Source organism: Mytilus trossulus, chromosome 14 (assembly GCF_036588685.1).
Source record: "Mytilus trossulus isolate FHL-02 chromosome 14, PNRI_Mtr1.1.1.hap1, whole genome shotgun sequence".
In the NCBI taxonomy this organism is placed as follows: domain Eukaryota; kingdom Metazoa; phylum Mollusca; class Bivalvia; order Mytilida; family Mytilidae; genus Mytilus; species Mytilus trossulus.
This window is the reverse complement of record NC_086386.1, coordinates 36,904,123-36,916,817: the sequence shown is the minus strand read 5'-3', so window position 1 is coordinate 36,916,817 and position 12,695 is coordinate 36,904,123. Positions and strand designations below refer to the sequence as shown.

Here is a 12,695-nt window from a genome sequence, read left to right as displayed (position 1 = left end):
GTTGTCACTGACTCAGACGTACTTATGCATATAATTATTTTCTGTGACTGTATCTTACATTAATTTGTAGGATCCTTTACTATAAATAATTTAGCTGATCTGTAACAATAACATCTTCATGCCTTATATATCATGTACTGTAGTACGCCGCTAGATTAAAACTGACGTGGAAAGGTAACATATGGCCACCGAAAGCTCTTTTTTTGAGAGCCCAGGTGGTCGTGTGGTCTAGCGGGACGGCTGCAGTGCAGGCGATTTGGTGTCACGATATCACAGTAGCATGGGTTCGAATCCTGGCGAGGGAAGAACCAAAAATTTGCGAAAGCAAATTTACAGATCTAACATTGTTGGGTTGATGTTTAGACGAGTTGTATATAATATATATATACTCTCCTATATATGTAAACAGTAAGAAGACAACAACAGATCGTAAACATAGAAAGATGCAAGAGAACTTAATTGGTAGGTAGAAAACATCAATAAACAATTTTATACAAAAAACCTGTTTTTCACAATAGCATAATTAATATCCATGAAGATATTAGCAAAATCTGATGATAAAATAGTAATAAAATATAACCACCATCTATTACTATGGTCCAGGAACCATGAAATTAGACTATCCCCTATAATTAGGTTAGCTTACTACTAAAAAAGGAAATAATAATTTAGAAAATTACAGACTTTTTACAGTTTAAATAACATTAAAACACATAAATTTGTTAAATGAACTTTAAATACCACCACAATTACTTAAATTGATTTTTTAAACCTTTTTTTTTGCATCAAAGTTCATATAAAATGATTGGTTCAGATGATGGAGGTACTATCAAATATTTAATGCCTATGAAATATTCTTTTAATCAAAGGTATCAGATTGATACTTAATTGAGACATAAGTTTGCATTTATTTTGTGAAGTGTTTCATTAGATCCAATTTTCTGCTTTAATTGGTTCACAAATATTCGTCTTTTGCCGTTAAATTTTTTCTTGTTCCCTTTATTATGGTAATGTGATCCAACATGCATCTTTAAGTTCACATCTTATCTCTTAATAATAGACGAGCCGAATTTACCTGCACTGTGTAGCACCTGCGTTAGTCATTCAAGGTCGTCAAATCGCGACCCCCTCACAAAACTCCTTTTGATACATCTTTAATAGTTCAATCTAACCTGATAAACCGTGAAATAGAACACAAAATGCAAATCTATAGAAAATCGCTTTAATCAGATTGAAGATAAGTATTACTCTTTGTAAGATTTTAGTCAACGTGACGGAATAAGCTGTTAACAAACAATCCTATCTGACGGCAGTATTACAAAGAACCATACTATTGTCGAAGATGTGTGTGGCTATACGTATAAAACCTATACAAACTTTATTTAACTGTTTTCTGAGTTTAATACGTTTTAACAAGTGTTTTTCATGTGAAGGTGTCATTTTGTTTTTATTCGGCTGTCACCTGAGGTAAAGGTTATGAGCAATGTGTCCCTAATGTCACACCTGAAAATGTTAATAAGTCCAGTCACAAACAAAAATACATAGCAAAGTGTTAAACTGATATACCTTACTTTTTTTTTATACCTTTTTCTTTCAATGCATTCCTCTTAATCATATAAAACTTGATCACTCAAACAGTAGCCTGAACCTCATGTATGAATAATACATTAAAAGTGCTTTGGATTACTTCAGTATTTAAAAAGATTTTTTTTTTATATTAAAACTGTATATAATGTTGTAAAGCTTAGTGGTCCAATTCATTCAAATACTAGTATGCAGAACTATTCTACAATCCCATGAGTATATGATTGCTGCATCCAGGATACATGTATCTATATGACACTTTTATTCTGAACACTTCTGTGCCAAAGTTACACTGAAATCACTCAAAATATCAAAATTTAGTAAATATTTTATAATAGTCCAAAGAACTTGGAGTTTAAATCCATAAAAATTGTTTCAGATGTAATCTGAAACTTCAGTATCATTTTAGACCAAAATAAATAATTTATTAAATCATTATTACAATAATTTATAAGCAAATATTTTAAACTTTAACGAGTTTATGTATAACATGGAAAAAACATTATTTATGGCAAGATATTGAATATTTTTTGTCAAATTTTGGGGCTTGAACATGATTTGGAGGTGCAAAACATCTATTCCAGTGACAGCTAAAGAATACGTCTTTTTACACAGTATCATGTGACTATCAGGGTCCATTATGACTGCCTACACGATATACAGGTTGACTGACTACCGGAGATCATAAGTTCTATAGGTTTATTGTAATGAATTTTAATTATGAGCATCATATTAGATTACTTTGGTGATATAAACTTGATATATCTTTGGTATATCATGTAGCATCTAATCACTTTAGCTAAATTTGGATTTTTTTCAAATTTGAACATGTGTTTTAGACGCCAAAAATTATGACAAAGATTAATATGATACATGTTTTAAAATGATATAATCTTATAATAAATTAGTTATTGAAAAAGATTGGACCAGTGTTTGAATATTTATATTATGAGGAAACAATCTTTATATTATGAGGAAACTACAAGCAGTGACCATTTATATTTTCCCATAGATTTGAAAATTACAGGAAAATATAAATGGTCAATGTGCTGATGAACTCGTAAATAAAGTTGACTGTTTATCAACTATGATAACGTCTTTCAATTTCATGGAATAAATTTATGATCCAACTTTAAGAAATAAAATTTACAACCCTCCATGACATAGGCAAACCCAAGAATTTATCTGAGATAATACCAGTATAAATCCCCTCACATCAAACAAGATCAAAACTTGCCATTTTAGTATAATTTAATCTAGGTCCATAATATTCAATGATCCAGATATCAATTTCTTAGCTACAGGGAATCTTTCTGTCGTCAAGTACACCTTTGTCTCCCTGATTTGGGTCTGTTTGATTAGACAGATAACAGAATCTCCTCTTTATTGAATTTTACAAAATACTCTTGAGCCTGGCTGTGGAAACACTGGTTGTATATCATTAAATGAAAAAGAATCGAGTTATATCAACTAGGCAGGTGTGAAATCTATCTAATTTACTTCAGATAGCAATGTAATTGTTTCGATATAAAACACCTTCGTCAAAAGAATTACGATTCTGATAGTGGTCAATTTGACAGCTTCTTTTGAATGGTTTAAAGTTTAAAGAGCTACAAGATGAGCACATCAAATAAAACTGGATTCTTAGGGAATAAGTTGAATAAAACGGAACTGTGAGAATCCATTGTAAATATTAGTCAAAATTTAATAAAGAACTTTATTAAGATAAGAAATTAGTAATTTAAAGATTAAATATTCAATATCCATATAAATTAATGCCAAATTTTATTTACTTTGATCCAGATATGAAACATTGAGATGTCACTTTTGGTATTGTCAAGTTTATCCATTTTTTTCCAAAGCACCTGAGAACCCATCGGTTATGGCGGGATTTGTGTTGTTTGAAGTCTAGATTTCTGTGTAATTTATCTTTTCATTGTTTTTACCAGAGTTTTTTCCATGGTATGATGGTCTTTTATCTTTGAATTTTGAAGTGGTTATGTCCACAGATTATCTTCAGCCTCTTTTTAAAATTATTGTATCCTTTATCATGCTTAACATACTAACTAGTTAGTTTAATTTAAAAGTACTAAAACTTGTGGAACATTCTAACATTTAATTCAAATTTTGAGACATTACTTAAAATTTCAGTAAATATTTTTTACTATTTCAGGTTGTAGTTTCTTTCCTAATTTCCTTTAAATCTGAGAACATGATTATCTGACTGTTTCATATATTTTCCAAAATTATAAATATTTTTTGACATCTTTCACTTTTTAAAACTTTTTTTGACATCTTTCCTAAAAATAAATTGACATGTTTCTTTTTTTTTCAAATTTGCTAACATAAAACAAATAGAAGACAACTAAATCTGATTTTAATCATAACAAAACATATTATTCTCCTATTTAAATAAACTTTGCCAAATAAAGGTCTGAAATCCAATCCTCCAATTAAAAGAAAATCTTTGTTTCTTGTCAACAGGCCTTCCTTTCCCCGTCCTCTCAAAACAAACAGTAAACTTTGTCAAACATGAATTTATCCTGTTAGATAAATATTTGTACCATGGGGGAGACATGAAAATTGAGCTTAAATAATCTGGGTATTTGTTTTAGTTAAGGAGACCCAATCATCCAGGTCGATTTCTCACTATCTCTGTAGATTAAGAAAGATTTAAAATAATGTATTAGAATGGCATGTGTTTGATTCAGAAGAATGACATCTTTGCATATACTTTTATATAGCTTATTGAAGATCATCCCAATTTGATCAGTGACTCTAGTCCTTGAACTCTAGAGGTTAATATTCTGAAAGAATTTAGTCCTTATTTGTAGCTAAGTCAGTCCTGAGTGTCCTATTGGTATCAAAGTAATGAAATGAGAGATTGAGCTTGAACATTGCAGGAAACCGGGGGCTGATCCAGGGGGTTCCGAACCCAGGACAAAGGGGAAGGGGGGGGGGATTCAACTATATGTCCCCATTCAAATGCATTGATCGGCAAAAGAAAGGGGGGTGGATGCATAGAAAATATCACGTTATACAACTCTTTCAACTTATAATTAAAACAACAACTATCTCATAACTCTCCTAAAAGTTGAAATTAGCCTAAAAGTAAAATGAATCCTCCCTGATTTCATGTTTGATCTAGTTCACATCATGTTATATTCTTTTAATAAACATCCACCTTATATATATCATATTTATTGATAGGAAGTGTGGGGAGATATAATTTGTAATTCTAATTGAAGAACTTAAACAAACCCTGAACTTTTTTGTTTAAAGCACACGTTTTTATAATCATATAATATGCATATAATTACTAAATCCTATATACAAAATAAAGACAATTCTGCAAAAAACATTCTTCATAGTTGACAAACAAAGATGAATTATGGAATAGGTTAACAAAGTAAAGCAAATTACAATCATGAATATGTAAATTAATAAAATGATGAATTGACATTTTGTCAATATTGTTTCTGATTAATATTCCATTCAAACTTTTAGATGTATCGTATGATATTAAATGTGACATCATATTCATAACTTTTTATGACTTTTCATCAATTATTCACCCAATGATCCTGTTTGTTTTATAAATAAAAGTTCATTTAAGTTATTTAGTGCATATTGAATACAGCTGGGGTTTTTTTTCCTCGGAAATTTAGTTTCTTCTTAAAAGACAAACATTTGTTCAATTAGTTCATAATTTTGTATTCAACATTTCAATAAAGTTTATTTTTTCCCTCAACATTGAGTTTCTTATTTAAATTACATATTTGTAGTTCTTATAGTTTATAATTATATATTGAACATTCAAATAAAGGAATACAAGTTTGCTCTTAATAAGAACTACTAAACAGTAAAACTGTTTGACGTCATTGAATGTGATAACACTTTAAATTGTGTAAAATTCAAACTGAAGTCTTCAATGTAAAGTCAGTTCCATTTTTTTTCTCTCATATTTGTATTCATATTTTTGAACATATTTTTGTTTCTTGATATATACATTTTTTCTTGATATATACATTTAATCTTGCTAGTATAATATTATTTTGCACAACTTTTAAGCCCCAGTACTTAATTAACTGACGAAAGTGTGAAATTAACATTAGGAATTCTGTAATAAAATTTAATTAATACATGAATTAGCCTTAAGCATATTAATAATTGCTAACTATTAACAATACATCAAAAGGCTTACCTGATCAATAACAACAAAATAAAATGTAATTATTAGTAAACAATATGATATTCAATGATTCATTTTTCTGTAATTGGTAGTTAATTAACACACAAATGCAAAACTACAAATTCCAAGATTTGTATCTTATAAAGGATCAAAGAGGAGGTAATAACAGATTGTCTCCCCTTAATCTGATCAAATCAACACCTTGATGTAACAATTTCACTGATATCTGATATAAAAATCTTTATTGGTAACATAAACTGTATAAAAGTGGTCATCATAAAAAATAAAATGTCTTAGGCAAAACTTAGAGAATACTTAGAGAATAAAAAATAAACCTTGAGGTAAATAGAAAATTTATTACCTACATTCAATTTAAAATTGAAAAATGTTGACACAGAGTAATGTCTTGCCTTCATTGTAGAGACATGAAGAACATGATAAAAATAAACTGCTATATATATACATGTAAATAGGATTGGATATCCCTTTTTATATATCTCAAAAGTTAACTTGATCAATGTATTTGTTCTGAAAATTGCAATCATTTAAATTCAGTGTAGCACTTATTGTTATGCTTCAAAATTTGACATATTGATGCTGTCCCAGAAGCAAATTGCTATACGACTTTGGGTTCAATTGAAATTCAGGGATTCAATCAGAAAACATACCAGTGAAAATTATTGAAAACAAAATAATTTTTCATATCTGAAACTGTTTTAATGTGTTACATTTCTGGTAATGAAGAAAGGCATAAGGACGAATGGTCACTGTAGAACCCTTTTTGAATATTTATTCGGATAAGGTTCTGAAATTAAAATAGGCAGGCAATTTTTGACTATATCCCAGATCAGAAATACCTTTTGTACACACAAACAATAGGAGAATTAGTGCACATCTACATGCAATCAAAGATAGGATGATTTTTCAGCACAAGTCAAGATTCATATGCTTTTGAGATGGAAATTTAAGACCGTCAACTTATTAAAACAGAAGAAGACCTAAAAGAGAGCTTTTAATGCTTGATATTGGAGAATTTAACAATGAAAGCAAAGGGACCACAAGTTATTGGTTTTTCTCCCTTTTGTATTAACCTGACTAAACAAGTCCCTCACTTAAATCAATTTCCCTACTTGTTTGAAGTACCCATTGTCAAAATGATTGTAGAGTAGCAGAATATAGCGATTGAATTATTCAGGGTACTTTTGTATTAGAAATTTTACATGTGAAAACTTTCCAAAATCAATTTCCAGTAGAACATGAACAAAGGCTCATAGTTTGTTAATTTTACAGCAAAGGTGCTAATAATTACTACATAACAATAAGATACATGTGTATTAATTTCATGTAGCTTGAAGCTACAAGAGATCAAAGGTAAAACCAAAGGGAGCTAATAGCAAATGGTCTCCCTTTATCTGGTCAAATCAACACTTTATGTAACAATCTGTAACCATTATATGTGTTATCCTACAAAAAATCTTTATTGGTAAAATAAACTTGTGTAAAATACATTGTAAGCAGGAAAATATGTCATAAATTAAAATATTTCATTTTAGTACTAATGTTTCCAAATCCTAAGGGCAAAATGACCAAATGGAAAATTAACGTAAAACAAGCTTTTTCTGTGTTTTTAATTCTGAATAAAAAAAGATGTTAAATTAAATTATATAATACCATACTTTGTAAGAATCAACCAAGTCTTTTCTTTCCAGATTCTTTCAATCAATAAATTTAAACTCAACAAGTATGACTTAATGCTCAATTTTGTATTATTCAAATAGCATTCCTGCCATTTTATTTAATAATTATCAATTTTTATAATAGTTAAAATGAGATTGTTCAGTGGTAAATATTTCATGCACAAAAAGGATGAGGCCAAACGCAATTGAGGGATGTTACACCCTTGCAAGAATCTATTATATCCCATGACCTTCCTTGGATTTCCTGAGATATTTTCTTGGGATATCCCAGGACTTCCTGAAATGAAATTTCAAGACTTTTAAGGAATTTTAGGGAGAAAAAAACCCATAAAACGTAAACCTGACTCAAAACAACAAACCCCAAAATATATATTGAAGCCAACATACTTTTCTGAGCATTGGCTGAGTGTCAACACCAAGACACCATATGTGTAGACATTGAAGCTATACATTCAATAGAACTACCCAATAGTCAACTTTTGTGATGGTCTACAAGCTTAAAAGAACCACTGGCAGAGTTACAAGTACATTTTACCAAATGACAGTGTTAATGATAGTTTTGCTCTCTTTTTACATCAATAAGTGGGAAAATATTGTGAGCTGTATGTGTCATCCAGTACCTCCTGTGCTTTCAAAAAACATTAACTTACAAGTTTTAACACAGTTGTTTCTTGTAGCTATGTTGCATAGTATGAAATATTTGCCACTGGAATATATGCAAATGAGTCAATCAATCAAAACAGGAAAGCTAAATATGGCAACAAATTTCCAAGTTATTGGTGTTGGTAGTAGTTGGCATGGTGGTTGGTACTATTCAATATTTAGGATATTTCCTGTTATAACTTTTCTGCATTAGAAAGCTTATTTTAGAAGATTAGAATCATTATAAAGACCAAGAGAAATAAATTGAAAGAAAAAGAGAAAAAGAAATTTGTACTTGTCTGTTTTTCCAAAGATAATTAGCATACAATGATTAACTTCATTTGGCTCACAAAAATGTATGAATATGAATACTTGTTATTTATAACTTCACAGAAAGATTTATCTCCATATCATAAGGAATACTGAAAAAAAATTATGGCATTCAACCATATCATTTGTGGGATACCAATTGTAGTGAGACAAGAGTATATGAAAAACAAATCTATAGGCCTATATGCAGACATCAGCAAAACCATGAAATTCAAATATTGACAAAAATACATTTTCCCTCAATTAGGGAAAATTCAGGTATCAAGGAAAACAAATACATGTACTATCAAGTATTTAGTCAAATTCCTAATTATTTATCTTTTTGGTTCACAAAAGAATAAAATCATAAATTATCAGTTTGTGTAAGACTAAAATAACTGCCTCTGCAGATAATTACGTGACCATAGGACTCACAACAATACTCTGACAACTTAACACATATACACACAGCCTACACGGAAGCACACTCATACATAAATGTGTGAAAAACGAAGAAAACATGTCTGACTCATGTTTCCTTTTCTGAAACAAATAAGCTTCGACACTGTTTGATATCTAGTAGTCATTTACAAGGCTGAACAAAAACAGGCCAACATTCTCACTATGACGTCATTTAATTGTACCCAATCATAAAACACCCCCATTTAAACCTAGATTAGTTATACTTTCTCCCTGTTTGACAAATCTTTTTGTTTGTGACAGAAAAATAGACACCTATGTATCCCCTACAGGTAACCGACATGAAAGAAACAATCAGGTGAAAAATATCCATTCCTAATTAAGCTGATCAATTTTGGAACATGCTGTGACTATGAATAGAGCACACCCCAGTAACCTGAGACTCAATGTGATTCAACTTTGTCAGAAGTTCTCAAACAATAACACTTTACAAGCTTTGATGTTTACAAAATTCTTGTAAACAGTCTATAATTGTGACTGAGCAAAATTATGATGGTCATTTATAATTCATTTTGGACATATGGAATCCTCTCTCATCCGATTAGATAGTTGTATAGAATTATGAACAAAAATAGAATTGTATCCACTTTCAACAGGTATTATCCCTCTGAAGAAGATGACATGCATTTTTTTTAAAAGTAAGCTGTCTGAATGTTTATGATGATGAAACACCTTTCTTTAATTTCAGTGGAATGTGTTGCAAGGTGCCAAATTATAATAACATTGTATTGGACAGGTGTAATTACAAAATGGTCACATGTAATTATAGCCTATTTTTTCTCTCAGCTGTTTAGAGTAAAATATTTCACTGGAGGTGTTGAGTCTGTTCTGCCCATTGCCCTTTTAAACCAATTGTCATAAAAATCAAACATACACATAGAATAAAAACTTTCTCTGTCTAGTGACCAATAAGATGACCACAAACAACCTTGCAAAATAGGGAACAAGAAATGCAAACAGGACATTTTTTTTTAAAACACTTGTACTAAACTCATGTTCCCTATAAGATATACAGTAATTTTTTTGTGTTTATTTTACACCAAATCAGTTCAAATGGCAATACTATGGCAAAGGTTTTTCATATATACAGTTAAATCAATGTTTCATTGTAATATAAGCTAATTCTGAATATAAATCTGGAAGTTAATAAATTGAATAACCTTCATGATTAAGGCATAAGAAAAATCAATTTCATTCCGTTTGATTTATGAACTTTTGTCATCAACAGCAGACATTAAGATTTCCTGTACATGTATTGGTATGTGTACACAGTGGTCAAGGGCTGCAATACTTTCATGTGGAGATGCAGCTATTTTCAATGTGGAGACAAATTTCAAGAAATATTTCTATTAACAGAAATGAAGTTATTTGCTGTTACAAAAAGGTCACAGATTAATATCCTTTTTCAGTGTACCTCCCAAAATAAGCTACTTTAATTTCATAAAACTGTAATTTTAATCATAATGTATTTAGATTGATTTCCAAGATGATACATTATGCTCTTCCCCGAAACAAGGAAATACATCACAATGATTCTGTAATAATATTTGTAACAAATACCGCGGTAAATGAATTTTACGTCTTGAAATCAAACATTTGTCTTAACTGACATGATCTAATATAATAAATTACTAAAGTTCATGAATATATAACATAATTATAATACTATTGCTAATTAGAATTCTTGTTCAATTTTTTTTTGACAAATCATTAGTAATTTTATGAGAAGTGTCAAAAAATAAAATGTGATAATGATAGATCATTGTTTACTGGAACGTAGGTAATCATCTTTTTAAAAAGAACAATAAGAAATTTATTTAAGAAAGTGTCGACACAAGATCGAGAGTAGTTTATCCTACTTAAGCTTTCGGATTATTACTTATAATTTCTTTAATCTGCTTACCTGATATGAATTCAATAGATTTCTTATACATTTATGTAATTTATCCCTCATATAACAGTAGTCTGCCGATTAAGCAAAAAGCTGTGATTTAAAACCTGTTGAAATCGAGGAACTGCTTGATTTAAGCTTCTTGTTTGTGTTAAGAAACTGATCCTGTCATTTAGCCGATTTAAACGTAACAATTGGATATTGGTGACATGAATGTATTGTGTTTGGTTGGTCAATCAAGAAAAAAAACTGTAGGCCGCCATCTTATCAAAGGAAAGTTATAGAAGATTGAAGAGATTAAAAAGACCATTTCTGAGAGCTGATCAAGTGTTTTGATCAACAACAAATAAAAACACTTGTTATGAAATGAAAGTAAATACAAATATCATGCTGGGGTGACATAACTTTGAAATTTATTCTTTTTTGAATTGTTTGCAACCATAATGCTAAATTTCAGTCATCACTTTTAGTTGAAGAAATATGCTTTTCCAAAAATGTACCTCACTTATTAAACAATCATTTAACTCCAAAAAAAGGGGGGGGGGGAGGTTTCTAAAAAATATATTTATTCTTATTCACAATTTTAGAAAAAAAAAATTGTGATCAAGCAGATATTTATTACAGCAACAAAACATTCTGAATTCAGATTTTCCTTATTCCTTATAGTGTTAAAACTTGAAATAAAAAAAATGGATTAACAGTGTTGAAAAACAAAGAAAATGTTCATGCTTTGTGCTTAAAAAAAAATCTGATCTAGACAAAAAACCATAACTACCCCTTGCTCCCTAAATTATATGATGTACACTTACTATGTTATTAACTTCACCATTTTGTCTTTTTGCCCTTGTCTAGATGTCGTTTGACCTACAATTAAAATTGACATATCATAGAGTATAGATATTTAATGACACAAATAATGGCAACTAACAATAATTCTTTATAAAACAATAAATTGCTCAAAATTCAATGTTTATAGAGTATTAGAAAACCTTGTTTAAAAAAAATAATTCTTTTTGGATTTTTTGTATCTTTTCTTGAATTGTGAAAATATCCTTTTGCCCTGTGCTTTTCATGACTTTAAAATATAGGTATGCAATTGAATATCTTTAGTAGGTTTTATATATTGAATATTTGTGCTTTGTCCAGTCATAACTGGTTTTTTTTCTGCTTGTGGAAAACAGAACATTTTGTTTCTGTGAAATAATATGTAAAATGTATAAAACAAATACTGCTGTTCAACTCTTTGGTTTTTACATAACATAACTTTTAATCAACATACTTTATTTTGTTGACATTTGTAATTTTTCTTTTGCTGGGTGGCATTCCTAATTTCAGTCAAGTGCAATAATGCATGATTGTATAATGCCAGAATGTGTATGACATAACTCTTGTTTGTTTAGATGACTTCATACATATTTTCTGTTCTGCATGTAGGTAACTGTTTGTATTGCTTTGGCTGCTTTAAATATATTTTATCCATTTCTTATATTTAAGTATCTTTTTTTTTTTGCCTAAAATTTTCTATTTTCTGTTTTAGGAAGTATTGTAAAAGAACTGTCATACTGTCAAAGCTGACAAGCCTTGGTATAGTTTTAATGACAATTAAAAAAGGAATCAAAGATAAACTAGAGGCTCTAAGAGCCTGTGTTGCTGACCTTGGTCTATGTTCATATTCATTATTACACATAGAAAATTCCACCTTATTCACAATACACCTTTAATTAGTACTTGGCATTCATGACAATAGACTTCACATGTCTTTATAACAGTTTACATGAAACTAAGTGTTTGCAAATTACTACCAAGGGGGTCTCATTGGTGGCAGGGTTCTGATCAGAGATACTAGTTATAGTTTTGTCAGATTCCCATATCCAGCCTTTCATTTTTAAAGATAATGCTA

At 29.7% G+C, this 12,695-nt stretch overlaps 1 protein-coding gene across 2 annotated transcripts in view; it reads right to left on the bottom strand.

Moving 5' to 3' along the window:
• LOC134696873 (putative protocadherin beta-18) overlaps positions 1-12,695 on the bottom strand; it is a 55,652-nt gene that overhangs the window by 18,096 nt on the left and 24,861 nt on the right. The window contains exon 5 of one of the 2 annotated variants that reach the window (XM_063558832.1): positions 11,605-11,659. The gene's annotated coding sequence lies outside the window, so the exon portion shown is untranslated. Of the gene's footprint in view, positions 1-10,807; positions 11,216-11,604; positions 11,660-12,695 lie in introns of those variants that run through there. The other variant, XM_063558833.1, reaches the window with a different exon arrangement.